Consider the following 22,823-nt stretch of genomic DNA (forward strand, 5'->3'; position numbering starts at 1 on the left):
CTTTATTAAAACCATTGATAGAGCTCTCGACTGCTCAGATAGTTTGGGGGTTTTATTATTTTCGAGGCATTCCACAGGACCTGGATGTGAACAAAGCTATGGCAGTGATTGTTGTCGCCGTGCCAAAGATCGCCTTGTGTAGTTTTCGTAAACGCTCAAAGTACTTGACCTGCGTTTTAAAAGACGCTGTCAATCTCACTGCAAATACCAAAGACAGCATTTGAAGCCAACCTTTTAATAGCAGAGCAGCAGCCAGCACTGAAGCACTAAACGTTTGGCTATTGAGGTGTTTTAGCCACCAATCTGCCCACGGAGCAAAAACAGCTTGAATCAACGTTGTTTCCACATCATTTCCTTCAAAAATGTTGAATGTGATGACATTGAAACAACGTGGAAAGTTAATTGGATTTGCAAAGAGTCATTCATGTAAGCGAATTTCATATTTTTCCCAACAAACTTTTAACCTGATCCAAAGTCATGGTGACATTGTTTAATAATTTCACGTTCAATTCACGTTAGTTGACAACGCAAACAAATGTAAATAAAACAATGGACGTTCAATTGACGTCTGTGCCCAATGGGATGTATAGTGTGACTGGTCTGTAGGACTACTGTACTGACTGTATAGTGTGACTGGTCTGTAGGACTACTGTACTGACTGTATAGTGTGACTGGTCTGTAGGACTACTGTACTGACTGTATGTTGTGACTGGTCTGTAGGACTACTGTACTGACTGAATAGTGTGACTGGTCTGTAGGACTACTGTACTGACTGTATAGTGTGACTGGGCTATAGGACTACTGTACTGACTGTATAGTGTGACTGGTCTGTAGGACTACTGTACTGACTGTATGTTGTGACTGGTCTGTAGGACTACTGTACTGACTGTATAGTGTGACTGGTCTGTAGGACTACTGTACTGACTGTATAGTGTGACTGGGCTGTAGGACTACTGTACTGACTGTATAGTGTGACTGGTCTGTAGGACTACTGTACTGACTGTATGTTGTGACTGGTCTGTAGGACTACTGTACTGACTGTATAGTGTGACTGGTCTGTAGGACTACTGTACTGACTGTATAGTGTGACTGGTCTGTAGGACTACTGTACTGACTGTATAGTGTGACTGGGCTGTAGGACTACTGTACTGACTGTATAGTGTGACTGGGCTGTAGGACTACTGTACTGACTGAATAGTGTGACTGGTCTATAGGACTACTGTACTGACTGTATAGTGTGACTGGGCTATATAACTACTGTACTGACTGTATGTTGTGACTGGGCTGTAGGACTACTGTACTGACTGTATAGTGTGACTGGGCTATAGAACTACTGTACTGACTGTATGTTGTGACTGGGCTATAGAACTACTGTACTGACTGTATGTTGTGACTGGACTGTAGGACTACTGTACTGACTGTATAGTGTGACTGGGCTATAGAACTACTGTACTGACTGTATAGTGTGACTGGGCTATAGAACTACTGTACTGACTGTATGTTGTGACTGGGCTATAGGACTACTGTACTGACTGTATGTTGTGACTGGACTGTAGGACTACTGTACTGACTGTATGTTGTGACTGGGCTATAGGACTACTGTACTGACTGTATATTGTGCCTGGGCTGTAGGACTACTGTACTGACTGTATATTGTGACTGGGCTGTAGGACTACTGTACTGACTGTATATTGTGCCTGGGCTGTAGGACTACTGTACTGACTGTATAGAGTGACTGGACTGAACCCCCTCTCCTCCTCCTATTACCCCCTCTCGCTCCCAGACTACTCTCTCACACACGCACACACACACACACACACACACACACACACACACACACACTCCCCCCTCCATCCCTCACCCAGGGGCCGTCTGTGCCTTTCAGCGTGTCACCCCTCGGGGTGATGGCTCCTCTCTCAGCCCCTCTCGGGGCCCTGGGGTCTTTTGACTCTGAAGCGCTCCTTGTTTGCCTAATCATTTGGGAACCGGATACGGGGATGAATCGTTAGCGACTCCCGGGGTCAGCCCGGTGATCCCCACCCACTGTTGACTCATCGCCATGGCGACGAGGCACAGGATTTTTTCTCTCTCGTACGTTTCACTGTCAACCAGCAACCAACTGGAAACTCTACTCAGATACGTCTATGGTCCTTTCTGTGGTCTCTGGCCAGTCTCCCTCTCTCTCTTCTTGCTGCTGCTTCCCCCACACACCAAGCCCTGCACTCTGTCACTCAAGCAGGCGTGCTCAGTTAGTCTGCATGCTTCTGTTAGCTATAGCTAAAGGCCAATGCATGCAGCCAACAAACAAGAACAATGCTGCTTTCAACTTTGCTTCTTCATATTAATCCACGTGTTCTGTATCATATAGTTGCAAAACGCTAGTTAGTTAGTCTTCGCGTTAATGCTTATAGCTGACTACCTAGCTGGTAAATGCAGGTAGCAAAGATAATGGAGTTAGGGGGGACAAGTCTTACTTGCAAACATAAGCTCTAATACAGGCTGCAACTGGTGGTTGTCTCAGCATTTAGTTTGAATCAGAGAGGAATAGGCAAACCATATTCTAAAATCGTTGTCTAAATGTAACATTTATTCAAATGTAAATAGGTTCCCCTGGGAAACACTGACCAATGTTGTGGTTCCTACCCTGTCCTACCCTGTCACAACAATTTAGGTTCCCCTGGGAAACACTGACCCAGTTCCAGTCAATGGTTTGGGCACAGTCTATGTCATGGAAAGAGCAGGTGTCCTTAATGTCAAATCAAATCAAATCAAATTTTATTTGTCACATACACATGGTTAGCAGATGTTAATGCGAGTGTAGCGAAATGCTTGTGCTTCTAGTTCCGACAATGCAGTAATAACAAGTAATCTAACTAACAATTCCAAAACTACTGTCTTGTACACAGTGTAAGGGGATAAAGAATATGTACATAAGGATATATGAATGAGTGATGGTACAGAGCAGTATAGGCAAGATACAGTAGATGGTATCGGGTACAGTATGTACAAATGAGATGAGTATGTAAACAAAGTGGCATAGTATAGTATAAAGTGGCTAGTGATACATGTATTACATAAGGATACCGTCGATGATATAGAGTACAGTATATACGTATGCATATGAGATGAATAATGTAGGGTAAGTAACATTTATATAAGGTAGCATTGTTTAAAGTGGCTAGTGATATATTTACATCATTTCCCATCAATTCCCATTATTAAAGTGGCTGGAGTTGAGTCAGTGTCAGTGTGTTGGCAGCAGCCACTCAGTGTTAGTGGTGGCTGTTTAACAGTCTGATGGCCTTGAGATAGAAGCTGTTTTTCAGTCTCTCGGTCCCAGCTTTGATGCACCTGTACTGACCTCGCCTTCTGGATGATAGCGGGGTGAACAGGCAGTGGCTCGGGTGGTTGATGTCCTTGATGATCTTTATGGCCTTCCTGTGACATCGGGTGGTGTAGGTGTCCTGGAGGGCAGGTAGTTTGCCCCCGGTGATGCGTTGTGCAGACCTCACTACCCTCTGGAGAGCCTTACGGTTGAGGGCGGTGCAGTTGCCATACCAGGCGGTGATACAGCCCGCCAGGATGCTCTCGATTGTGCATCTGTAGAAGTTTGTGAGTGCTTTTGGTGACAAGCCGAATTTCTTCAGCCTCCTGAGGTTGAAGAGGCGCTGCTGCGCCTTCTTCACGATGCTGTCTGTGTGAGTGGACCAATTCAGTTTGTCTGTGATGTGTATGCCGAGGAACTTAAAACTTGCTACCCTCTCCACTACTGTTCCATCGATGTGGATAGGGGGGTGTTCCCTCTGCTGTTTCCTGAAGTCCACAATCATCTCCTTAGTTTTGTTGACGTTGAGTGTGAGGTTGTTTTCCTGACACCACACTCCGAGGGCCCTCACCTCCTCCCTGTAGGCCGTCTCATCGTTGTTGGTAATCAAGCCTACCACTGTTGTGTCGTCCGCAAACTTGATGATTGAGTTGGAGGCGTGCGTGGCCACGCAGTCGTGGGTGAACAGGGAGTACAGGAGAGGGCTCAGAACGCAACCTTGTGGGGCCCCAGTGTTGAGGATCAGCGGGGAGGAGATGTTGTTGCCTACCCTCACCACCTGGGGGCGGCCCGTCAGGAAGTCCAGTACCCAGTTGCACAGGGCGGGGTCGAGACCCAGGGTCTCGAGCTTGATGACGAGCTTGGAGGGTACTGTGGTGTTGAATGCCGAGCTGTAGTCGATGAACAGCATTCTCACATAGGTATTCCTCTTGTCCAGATGGGTTAGGGCAGTGTGCAGTGTGGTTGAGATTGCATCGTCTGTGGACCTATTTGGGCGGTAAGCAAATTGGAGTGGGTCTAGGGTGTCAGGTAGGGTGGAGGTGATATGGTCCTTGACTAGTCTCTCAAAGCACTTCATGATGACGGATGTGAGTGCTACGGGGCGGTAGTCATTTAGCTCAGTTACCTTAGCTTTCTTGGGAACAGGAACAATGGTGGCCCTCTTGAAGCATGTGGGAACAGCAGACTGGTATAGGGATTGATTGAATATGTCCGTAAACACACCGGCCAGCTGGTCTGCGCATGCTCTGAGGGCGCGGCTGGGGATGCCATCTGGGCCTGCAGCCTTGCGAGGGTTAACACGTTTAAATGTCTTACTCACCTCGGCTGCAGTGAAGGAGAGACCGCATGTTTTCGTTGCAGGCCGTGTCAGTGGCACTGTATTGTCCTCAAAGCGGGCAAAAAAGTTATTTAGTCTGCCTGGGAGCAAGACATCCTGGTCCGTGACTGGGCTGGGTTTCTTCCTGTAGTCCGTGATTGACTGTAGACCCTGCCACATGCCTCTTGTGTCTGAGCCGTTGAATTGAGATTCTACTTTGTCTCTGTACTGGCGCTTAGCTTGTTTGATAGCCTTGCGGAGGGAATAGCTGCACTGTTTGTATTCGGTCATGTTACCAGACACCTTGCCCTGATTAAAAGCAGTGGTTCGCGCTTTCAGTTTCACACGAATGCTGCCATCAATCCACGGTTTCTGGTTAGGGAATGTTTTAATCGTTGCTATGGGAACGACATCTTCAACGCACGTTCTAATGAACTCGCACACCGAATCAGCGTATTCGTCAATGTTGTTATCTGACGCAATACGAAACATCTCCCAGTCCACGTGATGGAAGCAGTCTTGGAGTGTGGAGTCAGCTTGGTCGGACCAGCGTTGGACAGACCTCAGCGTGGGAGCCTGTTTTCTACACTCAGTGTGTATGACATTTAGTAGACATTTGTATCCAAAGCGACTTAGTCATGTTTTATGTCTGGGCGTTCTGGGGAATTAAACCCACTATCCTGGCGACCCAAGTGTTTTGATCTAAATCACAAATTAAAGTCAAATCTCAAGCTCTTAAACGTTCTTCCCATATCGTGCAGCCCTAACCGATACATATCTTCATGCTTCACCTAACACAGTAGCACATCACAGAGCGTCATGGATGTCATGCTTTGGAACCAGTTTTTCTAACAGTGTAGTAGGTGCTTGTATGTGTCACCAGAACAATATCCAGAGGAAAACTACAGGTAGACTTCTAATTTGGAGAAACACCACATGCTCCCCGAGAGGAGATTGATGACTTTGTTGTGTTCTGGGGTGAGGCTGTGTTGTGTTCAGACAGGCTTGTTTGCATGCCTACTGTAGGTGTGAATGCAGCCAGGTCACCTGTGATATAGGTCAGCATTCCAAGTCCATCCATGTCTGAGGACATTGAGAGGTGATGTGGTAACTGTCCACTAGGGGCAACAGTGTGTACTGTTACCTTTAAGTAGGTTTTGCTCAGACATTGTGGACAGGGATGGTGGATGGGCAGATGCATCTGCCTCTGATTCCTAAGGTTGCAAGTTCAAATCCAGCAATAGAAAGTTGTTTTTGAGGTTTTTGTTTTAAGTCTTTCCCAAACCTTAACCATTTGGAGTTAATGCCTAATCTCGATATTTAACATTTGCAGCAACTTCGAAATTTGACGTTTGACAAACATGGATGAACTAATTCTAGTCTAATTCTGACGTGGGACTGTGAGAGTGAGGTGGTGTAGGTGTGTGCATGTCATTGGCTTTCTGTGCGTGTGTGTGCTTGTACTTGCGTCTGTGTGTGTAATTGTGTGTGTGTTATTACCTGAGGGCAGGTGAGTGTTTGTCTACCCGTCAGTCTTTAAGAGCTGACTGTTTGCTCAGGGAATGCACCGTGTCCGATTTGTCGTTAATTCACCTTGTTGCTCTCACCCGACCGTTTCCTTGAGGTTGTTTTCTGGCTGTGCCCCAGAAAGTATGTGATTTTTTTTATTTTTCTCTCTCTCTCTCGCTCTCTCTCTCTCTCTATTTTGCATGTCTTCCTCTCTTGTCTCGCTCTCTCTCAGCTCTCCTTCCTTCCTTCCTTCTCTCTCTCTCTCTCTCTCTCTCTCTTTCTCATACTGTATATTCAAACATTGCGTAATGTGTGTGTGTGTGTGTGTGTATCTTTGTGAATGTGTGTCTGCCGTCCTGTGCCAGTGTGTGGGTGGTCCTCACGGCTGGCTTGAAGGTAATCCCCTGTCACATAAATCAGGGTCCGGGCACAGGCCCCCAGGGACTTGGGGCCGGTGGAGGACTGGGCTCAGGCCCCCAGGAGCTTGGGGCTGGTGGAGGCCTGGGCTCAGGCCCCCAGGGGCTTGGGGCTGATGGAGGACTGGGCTCAGGCTCCCAGGGGCTTGGGGCTGTTGGAGGACTGGGCTCAGGCCCCCAGGGGCTTGGGGCTGGTGGAGGCCTGGGCTCAGGCCCCCATGGGCTTGGGGCTGGTGGAGGACTGGGCTCAAGCCCCCAGGGGCTTGGGGCTGGTGGAGGCCTGGGCTCAGGCCCCCAGGAGCTTGGGGCTGGTGGAGGACTGGGCTCGTGCCCCCAGGGGCTTGGGGCTGGTGGAGGCCTGGGCTCAGGCCCCCAGGGGCTGGTGGAGGACTGGGCTCAGGCCCCCAGGGCTTGGGGCTGGTGGAGACCTGGGCTCAGGCCCCCAGGGGCTTGGGGCTGGTGGAGGACTGGGCTCAGGCTCCCAGGGGCTTGGGGCTGTTGGAGGACTGGGCTCAGGCCCCCAGGGGCTTGGGGCTGGTGGAGGACTGGGCTCGTGCCCCCAGGGGCTGGTGGAGGCCTGGGCTCGGGTCACGGGCTGTGGCAGTGTGACCACCAGAAGAGCGGTGATAGTAGACCCACACCAAGGCCCAGTCCCTTCCATGCTGCCTTGCCCACACCTCAGCTATCGACACGGCTTCTAAACCAACTCTGCCTGCCTGGCTGCACTCACAAAACAGCTCCACCTACACAACAATGATTCAATAACTAAATGAACCACACTGAAATATGAGGCGATATTCATAACTGATGTGGTGGACCAATGTGTGACTCAGTTAGTAGGTCATGGTGTTTACAACGACAAGGATGGTGGGTTCGATTCCTCTGGGGCCACCTGTATGAAAAACCTGTACGCAAGACAGTAAGGCCTATTCTAAGACTTTGTAGTCATAGCTTAAAGGCATTTCATATGGTTTCAACCTTAACATGTACACTTTTCACAGCATTTCTGGTAACAACTACATTATTGTTCAGAAACCTTTCTTTGTGACCGTTTCCCTCTGTTTGTTTACTTATGTACTACCACATTAGTAAGCCCACTCTCTGCTAACCTGGTTGGAGTGGCCTGTGACAGCACTCTGGATGGCACTCTGACTTGCCTCAAATGATGTTGTCTGACTGAAAGTGTCAAGATTAAAGCCACTGGTCTTTGTTGAAGCTACCTCTCTGTGCAATGAGGGTGAGGAGGATGAAGATGAAGGCTTGCCCTGTCCGGCCGACTCTCTGTCCTTTTATCTAGGGAGATTGCATGCAGCTCTCACGCTGCAGACCTTAAACCCTCGGACGCACTGTCGTGGCTCAAAGAGCTCCGGCATTCATAAAGATGATGCTTTTTGTATTGTTTGGAATAATAACACCCCATCTAGATGAAGAAAGAAACAACAGGCACAAGTGGAGGGATAGAGAGAGACGAATAAAAAGCAGAAGATGAAAGGAGAGAGGTAAAGAGAGAGAGAGAGAGGGATCACGCTCATCCACATCCCTCTTTGGATTTGATGGACCTCATAACAACATGCTCACACACAAATGGACTCAGAGTGGCCCCATCATTGGCCCCCAGTGGCCCCCCCTCTGTGCATCTTGACCGATGGAAGCCGCGATGCAGAAATGCAATTTGTTCTTTTGTCTGGCTACGATCACAGAGGGAGGTTGTGCTGTTTTTTTGGTTGTTTTTTCCTTGTTGCTGTCGCTGGAGTGCAATTTATTTTGATGAGCAGGTGGTCCCTTTTGAATCTCGCATACGGCACTTTTTTAGCTCTCACCTGTGGCGTGCGAGCCTTTCAGTCCGAGTCAGTCATGTAGGCTAGGATTAGAGAGGAGGAGGAGGAGGGGGGAGGAGGAGGAGAAGAGGGAGGAGGAGTGTAAGGGGTGTTGTGGAGGACCTTAGCGCCCTGCAGTCAGAGTCATGCCAAGTCGAGATTAAATGCACTATTTTGTCTCAGACTGGCTCTGAAAGGCCTGAACCGGGCCTCCAGAAGGCTTTTGTGGTGACCAAAGGAAGAGGGCTGAGACATGGGCTGTGGATAAGGCCCTGCGGAGCGGGGTAGTCCCTAGGCCCAGCAGGTAAAGCTTTGTGGGACAGGACAGACAGACAAGGACAGGGAGGGGGAAGGAGGGAAGGAGTCGCTGTCTCAGCGCTTTTCCACCTTGGATCAGAAGTGTGGAGAAGGAGAGAAAGGGTGGATTAGAGAGAAAGAGAGATGTTCTGGTGCGATGGCTTTGCTCATCTACAGTAGTTGCATGGAATTATGCACACACACACACACACAGACCAGCTCCGCACAGTAAGTGTGTGTGTGTGTATGTGTGTGTGTGTGTGTGTGTGTGTGTGTGTGTGTGAGTGTCCAAAACTCACCTCTACCCCAGAAGGCCTCTCATCAGAGACACAGTGAAGCATGCTGCCTGATGTCCTCTGAATAACTACCCCAGTAAGACACAGTGAAGCATGATGCCTGATGTCCTCTGAATAACTACCCCAGTAAGACACAGTGAAGCATGCTGCCTGATGTCCTCTGAATAACTACCCCAGTAAGACACAGTGAAACATTCTGCCTGATGTCCTCTGAATAACTACCCCAGTAAGACACAGTGAAACATGCTGCCTGATGTCCTCTGAATAACTACCCCAGTAAGACACAGTTAAACATGCTGCCTGATGTCCTCTGAATAACTACCCCAGTAAGACACAGTGAAACATGCTGCCTGATGTCCTCTGAATATCTACCCCAGTAATACACAGTGAAACATGCTGCCTGATGTCCTCTGAATAACTACCCCAGTAAGACACAGTAAAACATGCTGCCTGATGTCCTCTGAATAACTACCCCAGTAAGACACAGTGAAACATGCTGCCTGATGTCCTCTAAATAACTACCCCAGTAAGACACAGTGAAACATGCTTCCTGATGTCCTCTGAATAACTACCCCAGTAAGACACAGTGAAACATGCTGCCTGATGTCCTCTGAATAACTACCCCAGTAAGACACAGTGAAGCATGCTGCCTGATGTCCTCTGAATAACTACCCCAGTAAGACACAGTGAAACATGCTGCCTGATGTCCTATGAATAACTACCCCAGTAAGACACAGTAAAACATGCTGCCTGATGTCCTCTGAATAACTACCCCAGTAAGACACAGTGAAACATGCTGCCTGATGTCCTCTGAATAACTACCCCAGTAAGACACAGTGAAACATGCTGCCTGATGTCCTCTGAATATCTACCCCAGTAAGACACAGTGAAACATGCTGCCTGATGTCCTCTGAATAACTACCCCAGTAAGACACAGTGAAACATGCTGCCTGATGTCCTCTTAATATCTACCCCAGTAAGACACAGTGAAACATGCTGCCTGATGTCCTCTGAATAACTACCCCAGTAAGACACAGTGAAACATGCTGCCTGATGTCCTCTGAATAACTACCCCAGTAAGACACAGTGAAACATGCTGCCTGATGTCCTCTGAATAACTACCCCAGTAAGACACAGTGAAACATGCTGCCTGATGTCCTCTGAATAACTACCCCAGTAAGACACAGTGAAACATGCTGCCTGATGTCCTCTGAATAACTACCCCAGTAAGACACAGTGAAACATGCTGCCTGATGTCCTCTGAATAACTACCCCAGTAAGACACAGTGAAACATGCTGCCTGATGTCCTCTGAATAACTACCCCAGTAAGACACAGTGAAACATGCTGCCTGATGTCCTCTGAATTATCACCCTATCATGTATACTATCATGCATACTTTCATGTTTAATATAATGTATACTATCATGTATACTAACATTTATCTAACATGTATACTATCATGTATACTAATATGTATACTAACATGTATACTATCATGTATACTATCATGTATTTGTCGAAGCATCTTTGGCAGTAATTACAACCTCGAGTCTTCTTGGGTATGATGCTAAAAGCTTGGCACACCTGTATTTGGGGAGTTTCTCATGTTTTAGTACCCTTCCCCAGATCTGTGCCTCAACACAGTCCTGTCTTAGAGCTCTACGGACAATTCCTTCGACCTCATGGCTTGGATTTTGCTCTGACATGTACTGTCAACTGTGGGACCTTACATAGACAGGTGTGTGCCTTTCCAAATCATGTCCAATCAGTTGAAATTACCCAAGGTGGAGTCCAATCAAGTTGTAGAAACTTCTCAAGGATGTAATCAATGGAAACAGGATGCACCTGAGCTCAATTTCGAGTCTCATAGCAAAGGGTCTGAATATTTATGTAAATAAGGTATTTCAAGGGGTCAAGGGGTCTGAATACTTTCCGAATGCACTGTATAATATATAATAGCATTTGAATATTATGTATAATAGTTTGTATAATACAGTATATTATTATAATATAATTATAATCCTGACTAAATAGCATCATCCCTGGTTGATGTCATCTAGGCTCGAACTGTCCCAAATGGCACCCTTGTTCCTATATAGTCCACTTCCTTTGACCCGGGCCTATAGGGCTCTGGTCAAAAGTAGTGCACAACATAGGGAACAGGGTGCAATTTAGGACACAGCCTCTGTCTCAGTGAGGATCAAGAGTCTTCAAGACCTTCTCGTCTTAATCAAAGCAAATCGTTTTCTCTTTGATTGTTCCACTGCTCTGAGGTTTGTCCTCCCAGTGTTTGTCATGGAGGTTTCACCAGTGGCTGCTGGCTCTGATAAACATTGAGGGATTGGATCATTGGATCATTGGATCCAGACCCGGCAGTGGCCCGGAGGGCCGCCACATGGTACAGGGCTGGGTTATGGAGGGTTAGTCATTTGTTTATGAGTCATTTTTGCCCTATTCCTAATCCCTCCAGGTGGGATTAACGATTGTTTTCGTCATCCCACCTTTTTCCACTGGTCCCAGACGTTTGTACATTGAAGTGGAATATTTTAGTTGGGCATGATGCCTGGTGTGTGTGTGTGTGTGTGTGTTCCCCTGGGATGTAGAGATGCTATCACAGAGGCATGGCACTACCATGGATATTGATAGGAATATTGTTTAATCCTCTGCCTCTTCTCCTCTCCTCTGGCTGAGTGGTTGAAGGTGTTTTTGGGTTTAATCACTGAGCCATCACGGAAGTGTGGTTTTCAGAACATCCTGGGACTGGAAGCCCTGTAGGATCCGCTTAATCAAAGACGCTGGTCTGTCAGTGTGGCGTCACGACGAACTGAAATGTGTGATGTCATAAAAGGGGGACAGGAAGTGCAGGACCGGACTATCTCATTTGGGGCCTTGGGACACAGACCTTTTTTGTATTGGAATCAGCGAACAGACTGCGTTTCAACACATGGTGCAGAGAGAGAAATGTGCAGTTAATGTAATGCTATTATACACATTTTGTCATGAGGCTAAGAGAAAATGTTTTAGTTTCAACCCATATTTCCTGCAAATGTACACTTTTTGACACAGGGCAGAGAAAAATATGATGTTTTATAGCTCATCTCATGCTTTTGTTCACATTTTGCCGTTATGCATGAGATAAAATGTTGCAATTTTAAAGCTAATTACCTGCTATTCTAAACATGTTGCTATCATATGCTATCTGGGGTTGGAGGCTCCCTGGAGGTTGGGGGCCCAGGGGGAAGTGTCCTCGTTTGGTAAACCGGCCCTGAGGAAGTGATGATGAGCGGTTCAACAATTAGTGCTATCCGGGATCCTTGGGACGTCCCTACCCTAACCATAACCCTTACCTAACCTTAACCCTAACCTTAACCATAACCCTTACCTAACCTTAACCCTCACTTTAACCATTTTAAATGTCAACTTCAATGGGGTGACATCAGAGTTGGGACGTCCCAAGGATTCTGTTTAGACTTTTGAACCACAACTTTTTGTCGTGGTTCAACTGAACTTTGTTGACATCCAGGATCAGAGGTTTTGACTAGAAGAGATGCCACTAATGTCAGAAGTGACGTTTTGTAGCAGGTTAGGAGAACTTACACAGCAGGTTATGTAGCAGGTTAGGAAAAGGGTTAGCATCAGCTACAGTGCAAAACTTCTCCCAGAAGTGACTCCTCCAATCCTTCGCCATTAGTGGGGAAAATGCAAATCTGATCTAAGATCAGCTTAGTGAAAGGAATGACCTGGAGTTTATGTTTGGGAATGGAAAGGGATGTTGTTTACTGCTAAGATTATTTAGCTTGACCTTTTGGATTTCATCATTGGAATTGATCCTGAACACACTGCTATTTTCTGTGTTTAGAAAAATCTACACCCCAGAAACACACACACACACACACACACACACACAATAGAAAAGTGACAGATACTGTATAATTATATCTGTTTATGTGTGTGAGCTATGGGGTCACAGGGTCGCAGAGGACCTCTTGTGGCTTTTTGGAATAGTTGACACCATGCAATCAGCAAATCCCTTCTCACCATAGAGTTGTGGGATATTTGGGCATGATTTACATATATAGAGGGAACAATCTTACTCCAAGTTCAACAACAACACGACACACCCTCAATAATTCTGTGAAAGAATGGATCAGATGCTTGGTCCAGGTGTGACAATGGAATACTGCCTGTTCAACCTCCAGTCCACATGGTCCGTGTGTGTGTGCACATCAAGTGTGTCTGTGTGTGCGTGTGTGTGTGCATGCGTGCATGTGTCTGTCACCGTGTGTGTGTGTGTCTCTGTCCCACCATGTATGTGTGCGTATGTGTGTGTGTGTGTTTGACTCACCAAACATAGTAGCCATCCCTCTGAATAGCAGCTGAAGCTTCATATGGGGTCATGATTAATTGGTGTTGGCCTCAGTGAGTGAAGATGTGCTCCACCATGCATGTCCTGCTTAGTGTCCTGCTAGTATCCTCTTGTCTGCACCGCACCAAGCCTTTTAATTGGATAGAAAAAGTCACAGTCTCCTGGTTCAACTGTCCCCTGTGGTACCTGAATGGGGTAACCCCGTTGCCCCTGCATCTCTGGGGGGTTAAACCCTGCCCCCTGTGGTACCTGAATGGGGTAACCCCGTTGCCCCTGCATCTCTGGGTGGTTAAACCCTGTCCCCTGTCTGTGACCCCGTTTCTCTTCTTAACTTTTCTCTCTCTGTCTCTATTTCTCTGTCTCTCTGTCTCTGTTTCTGTCTCTGTCTCTATTTCACGCTCTCTCTTTCTCTGTCTCTCTTTCTCTGTCTCTCTGTCTCTTTCACTCTCTCTCTGTCTCTCTTTCACTCTCTCTCTGTCTCTCTTTCTCTGTCTCTCTGTCTCTCTTTCACTCTCTCTCTGTCTCTCTTTCTCTGTCTCTCTGTCTCTATTTCTCTGTCTCTCTGTCTCTCTTTCTCTGTCTCTCTGTCTCTCTTTCTCTGTCTCTCTGTCTCTCTTTCTCTGTCTCTCTGTCTCTCTTTCACTCTCTCTCTGTCTCTCTTTCTCTGTCTCTCTGTCTCTCTTTCTCTGTCTCTCTGTCTCTCTTTCTCTGTCTCTCTGTCTCTCTTTCACTCTCTCACTGTCTCTCTTTCACTCTGTCTCTCTGTCTCTATTTCTCTGTCTCTCTGTCTCTCTTTCTGTCTCTCTCGCCCTCTCTCTCATTCTCAATTCAATTCAATATAAGGGGTTTTATTGGCATGGGAAACATATTATAACATTGTCAAAGCAAGTGAAGTAGATAATAAGCAGAAGTTAAATAAACAATACAAATTAACAGTAAACATTACACTCACAGAAGTTCCAAAAGAAAAAAGACATTACAAATGTCATATTATGTACATATAGTGTTCTAACGATGTGCAAAAAGGGAAAATAAATCAACATAAACATGGGTTGTATTTACTATGGTGTTTGTTCTTCACTGGTTGTCCTTTTCTTGTGGCAACAGGTCACAAATATTGCTGCTGTGATGGCACACTGTGGTATTTCACCCAGTAGATATGGGAGTTTATCAAAATTGGATTTGTTTTCAAATTCTTTATGGATCTGTGTAATATGGGGAAAATATGTGTTTATAATATGGCCATACATTTGGTAGGAGGTTAGGAAGTGCATCTCAGTTTCCACCTAATTTTGTGGGCAGTGTGCACATAGCCTGTCTTCTCTTGAGAGCCATTTCTGCCTACGGCGGCCTTTCTCAATAGCAAGGCTATGCTCACTTAGTCTGTACATAGTCAAAGCTTTCCTTAAGTTTGGGTCAGTCACAGTGGTCAGGTATTCTGCCACTGTGTACTCTCTTTTCAGAGCCAAATATCATTCTAGTTTGCTCAGTTTTTTTTGTTGATTCTTTCTAATGTGTCAAGTAATTATCTTTTTGTTTTCTCATGATTTGGTTGGGTCTAATTGTGTTGCTTTGTGGGGTCTGTTTGTGTTTTTGTTTGGTCCCAGGACCAGCTTGCTTAGGGGACTCTTCTCCAGGTTCGTCTCTCTGTAGGTGATGGCTTTGTTATGGAAGGTTTGGGAATCACTTCCTTTTAGGTGGTTGTACTATGTAACGATTGTACTACTAACGATTTTGATCATTAGTGGGTATCGGCCTAATTCTGCTGGGTTATTTAACTGATTCAAGTATTTTTGGCCAGATCCTGATTGGTATATCGTATTTTATGTTCCTTTTGATGGCATAGAAGGCCCTTCTGACCTTGTCTCTCAACTCGTTCACAGCTTCGTGGAAGTTAACCTTAGAGCTGATGTTTAGGCCGAGGTATGTATTGTATTTTCTGTGCTCTAGGGCAACGGTGTCTCGATTCAATTTGTATCGTGGTCCTTGCGACTGGACCTTTTTTGGAACACCATTTTATTTGTCTTACAGAGATTTACTGTCAGCGCCCAGGTCTCTCTCTCTCTCCCTCTCTCTCTCTCTCTCTCTCTCTCTCTCCCCCTCTCTCTCACACTCTTTCTTCTTCTCAAAAACAGTAAACTTTTAACCCCAATTCACAAACTTTAACATATTTCCTAATTAAAATGGCAAAATATTATTTATGTGTAAATCAATCTTTATTTGTTTCTGTCTTTTATTAGATGAGAGTTTTGAAGGTGATTCTTGTTCCCAGTAGACGATGTCAGGAAGGCCTCTGAAAACCCAAATCCGCTCCGTTTCAACACCTTTTCATATCCCTTACCCAGCCAGTGTTTGTGTGAGTGTCTGCAACCCCAGAGCTTGGCAGTCCTGGGCTGTCAGCAAGGGGACACGCCTGCCTCCGTTGACCTGATTGGTGCTTCCAGACTGGGCTTCACAGGCCCCTCTACACCCCCCTCTGATGCATCTGACCAGCCAGTGTTCCCTAAACACCAGTCCCTTTGTTACATGGTCTCATTATAATACATTGAAATTGTGACATTTAACCAATTTGTCACCCAAGTTGACATATTAGCTACAGTATATGTCACTAACCCTCAATCTTGTATCAGCACTATTCCTTAGACCTGAATGAGAACACTGGTCACAGCAACATGCAACCATTGAAGTTACATGTCACTTTATTTGACATATTAGTGATACATGTCCCTTACCCTCCACATTGGCTGTATCAGCATTATTGTGTATGGACCTGATTTGAGAGCACTCTGACCACACCATGGGGTGGATGAGGCTCCGCCTTGCTCCTGCTCCTGGTTGTAATCCTCCTTCCCTTTAAACCACAATGGGAAACATGTGTTCTCTGTAGGGTATAGCGCACCCGGGCCCACCCTGAGAGACAACGCTGTCTACCTCCTGCTCTAACACTCAGATATCACTACACAAACCATACTACCTAACCTGTTCTATGACAACAGCTCCTGTGACCAACTCTGAGGCCTGGGAGGTTGGAGGTGCATCGCCATTAGTTCACAACTAGTCTATCCAGAAACAGTGAAGGGTAGAAGGTTTCTTATTTGGTTATTTTATTAGGATCCCCATTAGCTGTTGCTACTGCAGGAGCTACTCTTCCTGGGGTCCACACAGAACACGAAACACGGCATCATACATTAACAGACTAGAACAGCTGAAGGACTGAGCTGCATTAATAAAGTCCTGAAAGGAAGATGGATAAACATGTACTGTGGAATGCTGCCACAGTTTCTCAGAGAACAATTTTTTGACCTGAAGGTCTCCGTCACTGCCGTGACCTTTCTGAGACACAAGGAGACTAGAGGACGTTGTTGGTGACGTTGGGTACAATCGGGTCGTCAAGATTATTCTTGAATGATCCGAGAAAGTCAAGGAGATATGGTGAATTCCTACTCCCTGGAGTATTCACAAAGCTTCTCACCTTGTAAAACTTTACGCACAACAAGAATGTTTTCTTTCCACATTATCCAGCTACAAAGTGAAAGTAGGCCAGCATGGTTTAATTGGTCTGTTTTATTAAAGGCCTCAACGCTATTATCGTCCTGTCTGTCTCTTTCCACACCTCATTGACTTATGGGTCAGAGTTGTGTGGGAGGATTCAGGTGAAGACGAAGGGCTTGTAAAAACTATCTCCAAAAACAAGATACTCCTCTGTCGGATATTTCCCAAATCTCTCTGGTGTCAACCCTGAAAACGAAGGAGATGTTTCCTTCCATCGTCTCAGTCCCAGACTCTGAGTTTCTCTCTCTCTCGTATTCTGAAGTGATACTGTGGTTACATGATGGTTTTCTGGGGCTGGGCAGTAGATGTGGTGTGAAACAGGAGCCAGTAAGCTATGTGCCAGCCCTTTGTCTAGGAAATGCCCTCCGGATGAAGATCGATAATTTCTTCACTGCTGTGCTGCTGAGGAATGTCCAATGATGACAGAGCCTGCCTCTGTTTTATCAAAAATATAATCTATTTATCTTGTTTGAAAAAATGGAAGTTTAAATCATATTTATCTGAAAGATAATTAATAAAATCTTGTTATTATCATCACATGGACTAACCCATAAGTTATTACTGGGGCTGTCAGTTATTCAGTTAACTCCAGTTGACTTGTCATTTTAGTGCACTATATATAGTTTTTATTGTGATTAAATGCATTGTCTGAAAGCGTTCATAATACACTGGAAACATCCCACATACATCATCTATACGTCTACAAACAACAATGCAATGTCCAAACAAGTTGACATTGAGGTTAAGGAAAGTGTGCTTTATCTACAGTGCCTTGCGAAAGTATTCGGCCCCTTTGAACTTTGCGACCTTTTGCCACATTTCAGGCTTCAAACATAAAGATATAAACTGTATTTTTTTGTGAAGAATCAACAACAAGTGGGACACAATCATGAAGTGGAACGACATTTATTGGATATTTCAAACTTTTTTAACAAATCAAAAACTGAAAAATTGGGCGTGCAAAATTATTCAGCCCCTTTACTTTCAGTGCAGCAAACTCTCTCCAGAAGTTCAGTGAGGATCTCTGAATGATCCAATGTTGACCTAAATGACTAATGATGATAAATACAATCCACGTGTGTGTAATCAAGTCTCCGTATAAATGCACCTGCACTGTGATAGTCTCAGAGGTCCGTTAAAAGCGCAGAGAGCATCATGAAGAACAAGGAACACACCAGGCAGGTCCGAGATACTGTTGTGAAGAAGTTTAAAGCCGGATTTGGATACAAAAAGATTTCCCAAGCTTTAAACATCCCAAGGAAAACTGTGCAAGCGATAATATTGAAATGGAAGGAGTATCAGACCACTGCAAATCTACCAAGACCTGGCCGTCCCTCTAAACTTTCAGCTCATACAAGGAGAAGACTGATCAGAGATGCAGCCAAGAGGCCCATGATCACTCTGGATGAACTGCAGAGATCTACAGCTGAGGTGGGAGACTGTCCATAGAACAACAATCAGTCATATATTGCACAAATCTGGCCTTTATGGAAGAGTGGCAAGAAGAAAGCCATTTCTTAAAGATATCCATAAAAAGTGTCGTTTAAAGTTTGCCACAAGCCACCTGGGAGACACACCAAACATGTGGAAGAAGGTGCTCTGGTCAGATGAAACCAAAATTGAACTTTTTGGCAACAATGCAAAACGTTATGTTTGGCGTAAAAGCAACACAGCTGAACACACCATCCCCACTATCAAACATGGTGGTGGCAGCATCATGGTTTGGGCCTGCTTCTCTTCAGCAGGGACAGGGAAGATGGTTAAAATTGATGGGAAGATGGATGGAGCCAAATACAGGACCATTCTGGAAGAAAACCTGATGTCTGCAAAAGTCTGCAAAAGTCTGCAAAAGACCTGAGACTGGGACGGAGATTTGTCTTCCAACAAGACAATGACCCAAACCTAAAGCAAAATCTACAATGGAATGGTTCAAAAATAAACATATCCAGGTGTTAGAATGGCCAAGTCAAAGTCCAGACCTGAATCCAATCGAGAATCTGTGGAACGAACTGAAAACTGCTGTTCACAAATGCTCTCCATCCAACCTCACTGAGCTCGAGCTGTTTTGCAAGGAGGAATGGGAAAAAATGTCAGTCTCTCGATGTGAAAAACTGATAGAGACATACCCCAAGCGACTTACAGCTGTAATCGCAGCAAAAGGTGGCGCTACAAAGTATTAACTTAAGGGGGCTGAATAATTTTGCACGCCCAATTTTTCAGTTTTTGATTTGTTAAAAAAGTTTGAAATATCCAATAAATGTCGTTCCACTTCATGATTGTGTCCCACTTGTTGTTGATTCTTCACAAAAAAATACAGTTTTATATCTTTATGTTTGAAGCCTGAAATGTGGCAAAAGGTCGCAAAGTTCAAGGGGGCCGAATACTTTCGCAAGGCACTGTATGTACCTGATTTTGCTAACTGTTACTTTGTACAAAATCAAGACGTCAATATTACTGTAATGCTTTTTGTTTAAAAAACTTTCTGAAATGTTCCTATTGTTTGACAGCCCTAGTGATTACATGAGATCTGTAGTGTATGGTGAGATGTCACTGTGTGTTAGAGGTGGTAGAGCAGGGAGTTGAGGCACCAGGCAGGCCTTGACTCTGGCTCTCTGACTCACTGTCCTGACTAGGTCTGGCAGCTAGGGGATCTGGGGGATGACTGAGGACATCTGATGTCCCGTCCCTGTCAGGGGTTCAACTGTTCTCTGAGGTCTGGTTCCCTTCCCTTCCCCAGCCTATCCTATACTCCTCCTCTTCCTCCTTTTTATCCCGTCATGTCATTGGCTCAGCTCTTATCTGAGCGCTCTCTGCAACCCAAACTGGGATCCGGACCCCCCCACCACACACACACACACACACACACACACACACACACACACATGAAGATCTCAGATGAAAAGTCAGGTCCCTGTTGAGTGAGGGAGACCCAGTCTGTGAACTCTCCAGAGGGGCTGACAGAACCCTCCACACTCCCTCCCAGGAGAACAGAGGCAGACAGCCCCTCGGGGCCACCTGCACCTCTACCTGCCCCTGCTTTGACCTTCACATGTTGACACTGTACCACACTCAGAAGCAGACACAGTTATCCCACAGTGGCTGCCTAAAGGACTGAGGTTCTGTTTTGGTTACGTTTCCACACACAAAAAAAGGAAGATGTCAAACAGATCTCTTTCTTGCCTGGAAAGCCGTGCTTGTGTGAGGTCATTGAGGATAGAGGATATTAGCGGATATAGGTGGGCGGCAGGTAACCTAGCGGTTAAGAGCCAGTTGGGCCTGTAACCGAAAGTTCGCTGGTAAGAATCCCGACCCGACAAGGTGAACAATCTGCCGGTGTGCCCTTGAGCAAGGCACTTAGCCCTAATTGTGCCTGTAAAATGCCCTGGATAAGAGCGTGTGCTAAAATGTAAGTGTAATTGAATGCTTTTTTCACAATGACCTGCCATTGTCTGTCTAGTACATTTCATCTCTGAATGAGAGGCATTATAGTTCATATCCATATGTACACTACGCCTGCACATGCCTCTAGTTTCAATTACTACTGTAGATAATGAATAGTAAACCTGTAAACGCTCCATCAGATAGTTTGGCCTGATGTTATCTAGGCCTATCTATGATGGGTGGTAGTGGGGCCAAGGGGACCTTGCTGATTTAGTTGGAGGACCTTTATGACGGTGCCTAGCCTCCTGATTAGCAGCATGGAGTCTCATGTTGAGGCTGCAGGCGAAGGAGACTTGTATCTTCTCCAAACATCTGTGTTTGATTAAAACAGCCCAGTCCACGGCTCCGTCCCAAACACCACCTTATTACCTTCATAGTGTACTGCTTTTAACCAGAGCCCTGGGGACCCTGGTAGTCCACCATATCAGGAATACTGTGCCGTTTGGGACACGACCCATATACCTCCATTGCCAGGCAGCCTGGTCCGTCTGTTGTTTCGTCCCTACTGGAAACGCTGAAAGGGGAGAGAAGGGTTCCATATGCCTCCAATATGCCTTGATATTTATCACTGAGCTTCTTCACTGTTTCTGTTAATCTAATCTTCAACCAAACCCTGCTACTCTATTTAACTGAATTTAACATGCAGGCTATGGTGACAGTCTGTCAGCAGACACTAATGTTAATCCGCTGAGTGTTCTACGACTTTGAGATTACAGTATGGTGATGGAGAACGGCAGTTTAATGGGAATCTATCTTAAATCATTTGGGGTTGATTTCAAAGACAAGGATTAAGCTGGGTCCTGGACTGACAAAATATTTAAGGGGCAGTTTCCAGGATGCATTATGCCTAGTCCTAAACTAAAATACAAGCTTAATGGAGAATGAAATCTGGTTGATGGTCCAGGACTAGACTTCATCTGTGTCGAGGAAACTGGCCAATGAAGTTCAGTTTGGACTGGGTAGTTGGACTTTAGAGGAAGAATAAATCTATGTTTTCTGTTAATTCTAGCTGCTACACCATATCAGTGTTTGGGAACTAGATCAGGGAACTAGATCAGCACTTGAATCCATCATTTGCTAATTTCCTATACCTGCCAAACACACAATAAACATGTTTCCACATGTTGCTTATTCTGCCCGTGGAGCTTTCCTACATTCCCCATGGTACCTCAACGTTGTCTGTCTGCTGAGTGGTAGCTAATTAACATGTTCCCCATGGTACCTCAACGTTGTCTGTCTGCTGAGTGGTAGCTAATCAACATGTTCCCCATGGTACCTCAACGTTGTCTGTCTGCTGAGTGGTAGCTAATCAACATGTTTCCCACGTTCTCCATGGTACCTCAACGTTGTCTGTCTGCTGAGTGGTAGCTAATCACCATGTTCCCCATGGTACCTCAACGTTGTCTGTCTGCTGAGTGGTAGCTAATCAACATGTTCCCCATGGTACCTCAATGTTGTCTGTCTGCTGAGTGGTAGATAATCAAAATGTTTCCCACATTCTCCATGGTACCTCAACGTTGTCTGTCTGCTGAGTGGTAGCTAATCACCATGTTCCCCATGGTACCTCAACGTTGTCTGTCTGCTGAGTGGTAGCTAATCAACATGTTCCCCATGGTACCTCAACGTTGTCTGTCTGCTGAGTGGTAGCTAATCAACATGTTTCCCATGGTACCTCAACGTTGTCTGTCTGCTGAGTGGTAGCTAATCAACATGTTTCCCACATTCCCCATGGTACCTCAACGTTGTCTGTCTGCTGAGTGGTAGCTAATCAACATGTTCCCCATGGTACCTCAACGTTGTCTTTGAATGTGAAATCAGGGCCTATATACATCAGGTGTCTCGGAGTAGTGCTGGTCTGGGATCAGGACTGAGAAGTTGTATGAATACAGGCCTAGGTATTGTTTTATTTTCAACTGAATCTGAACCAAGATTAGTCAGGCAGTGGTTGGGGAATACTGGATGCTGGTTGGTTGGTTATGATTATATGATTGAGGATAGGAAATGAGCACATCTGGCTACAGTACAGAATCGAATAAACCCTGCATCATATCACTCTGTAGTTTCCATCTTGTGTATCAAACCCAAATCAAACCCAATCAGTTAGTCAGCGATTCCTCTTAGACTGATAATCAGAACTCCATGTAGATTACCTTCAATAGAAAGGGTTGGGATGCCTATTTTACCCTTAGGTCTTTGCAGGCTTGTAATGGGAACAACTGATTTGGAGTTGTTAGCATACGACTACAGGGAGCCAGAGTTTGTGGGGCAAAATCTGATTTGTGTGTGTGTGTGCGTGCGTGCGTGCGTGCACCCAAACCCAGAGCTGTAAGTGTGTGTGCGCCTCAGCTAAGAGATTTAATCTGATTTGCTGAAAAGAGTGGGTTGTTTCACATGACTGGTTTAACGGGACTCTGGCACAATTTGAACCAGTGTCCCTGAGTTGTGTGCGCGTGCTTTCAGGTGCATGTGTTTGTGGATTATGGA

At 45.7% G+C, this 22,823-nt stretch overlaps 1 long non-coding RNA gene across 1 annotated transcript in view; it reads left to right on the forward strand.

Moving 5' to 3' along the window:
* Window positions 1-22,823, forward strand: part of LOC110538832 — a 95,483-nt gene that overhangs the window by 55,771 nt on the left and 16,889 nt on the right. The gene's annotated exons all lie outside the window — the stretch shown is intronic.

The sequence above is a fragment of the Oncorhynchus mykiss genome, chromosome 13, assembly GCF_013265735.2.
Source record: "Oncorhynchus mykiss isolate Arlee chromosome 13, USDA_OmykA_1.1, whole genome shotgun sequence".
Classification (NCBI taxonomy): domain Eukaryota; kingdom Metazoa; phylum Chordata; class Actinopteri; order Salmoniformes; family Salmonidae; genus Oncorhynchus; species Oncorhynchus mykiss.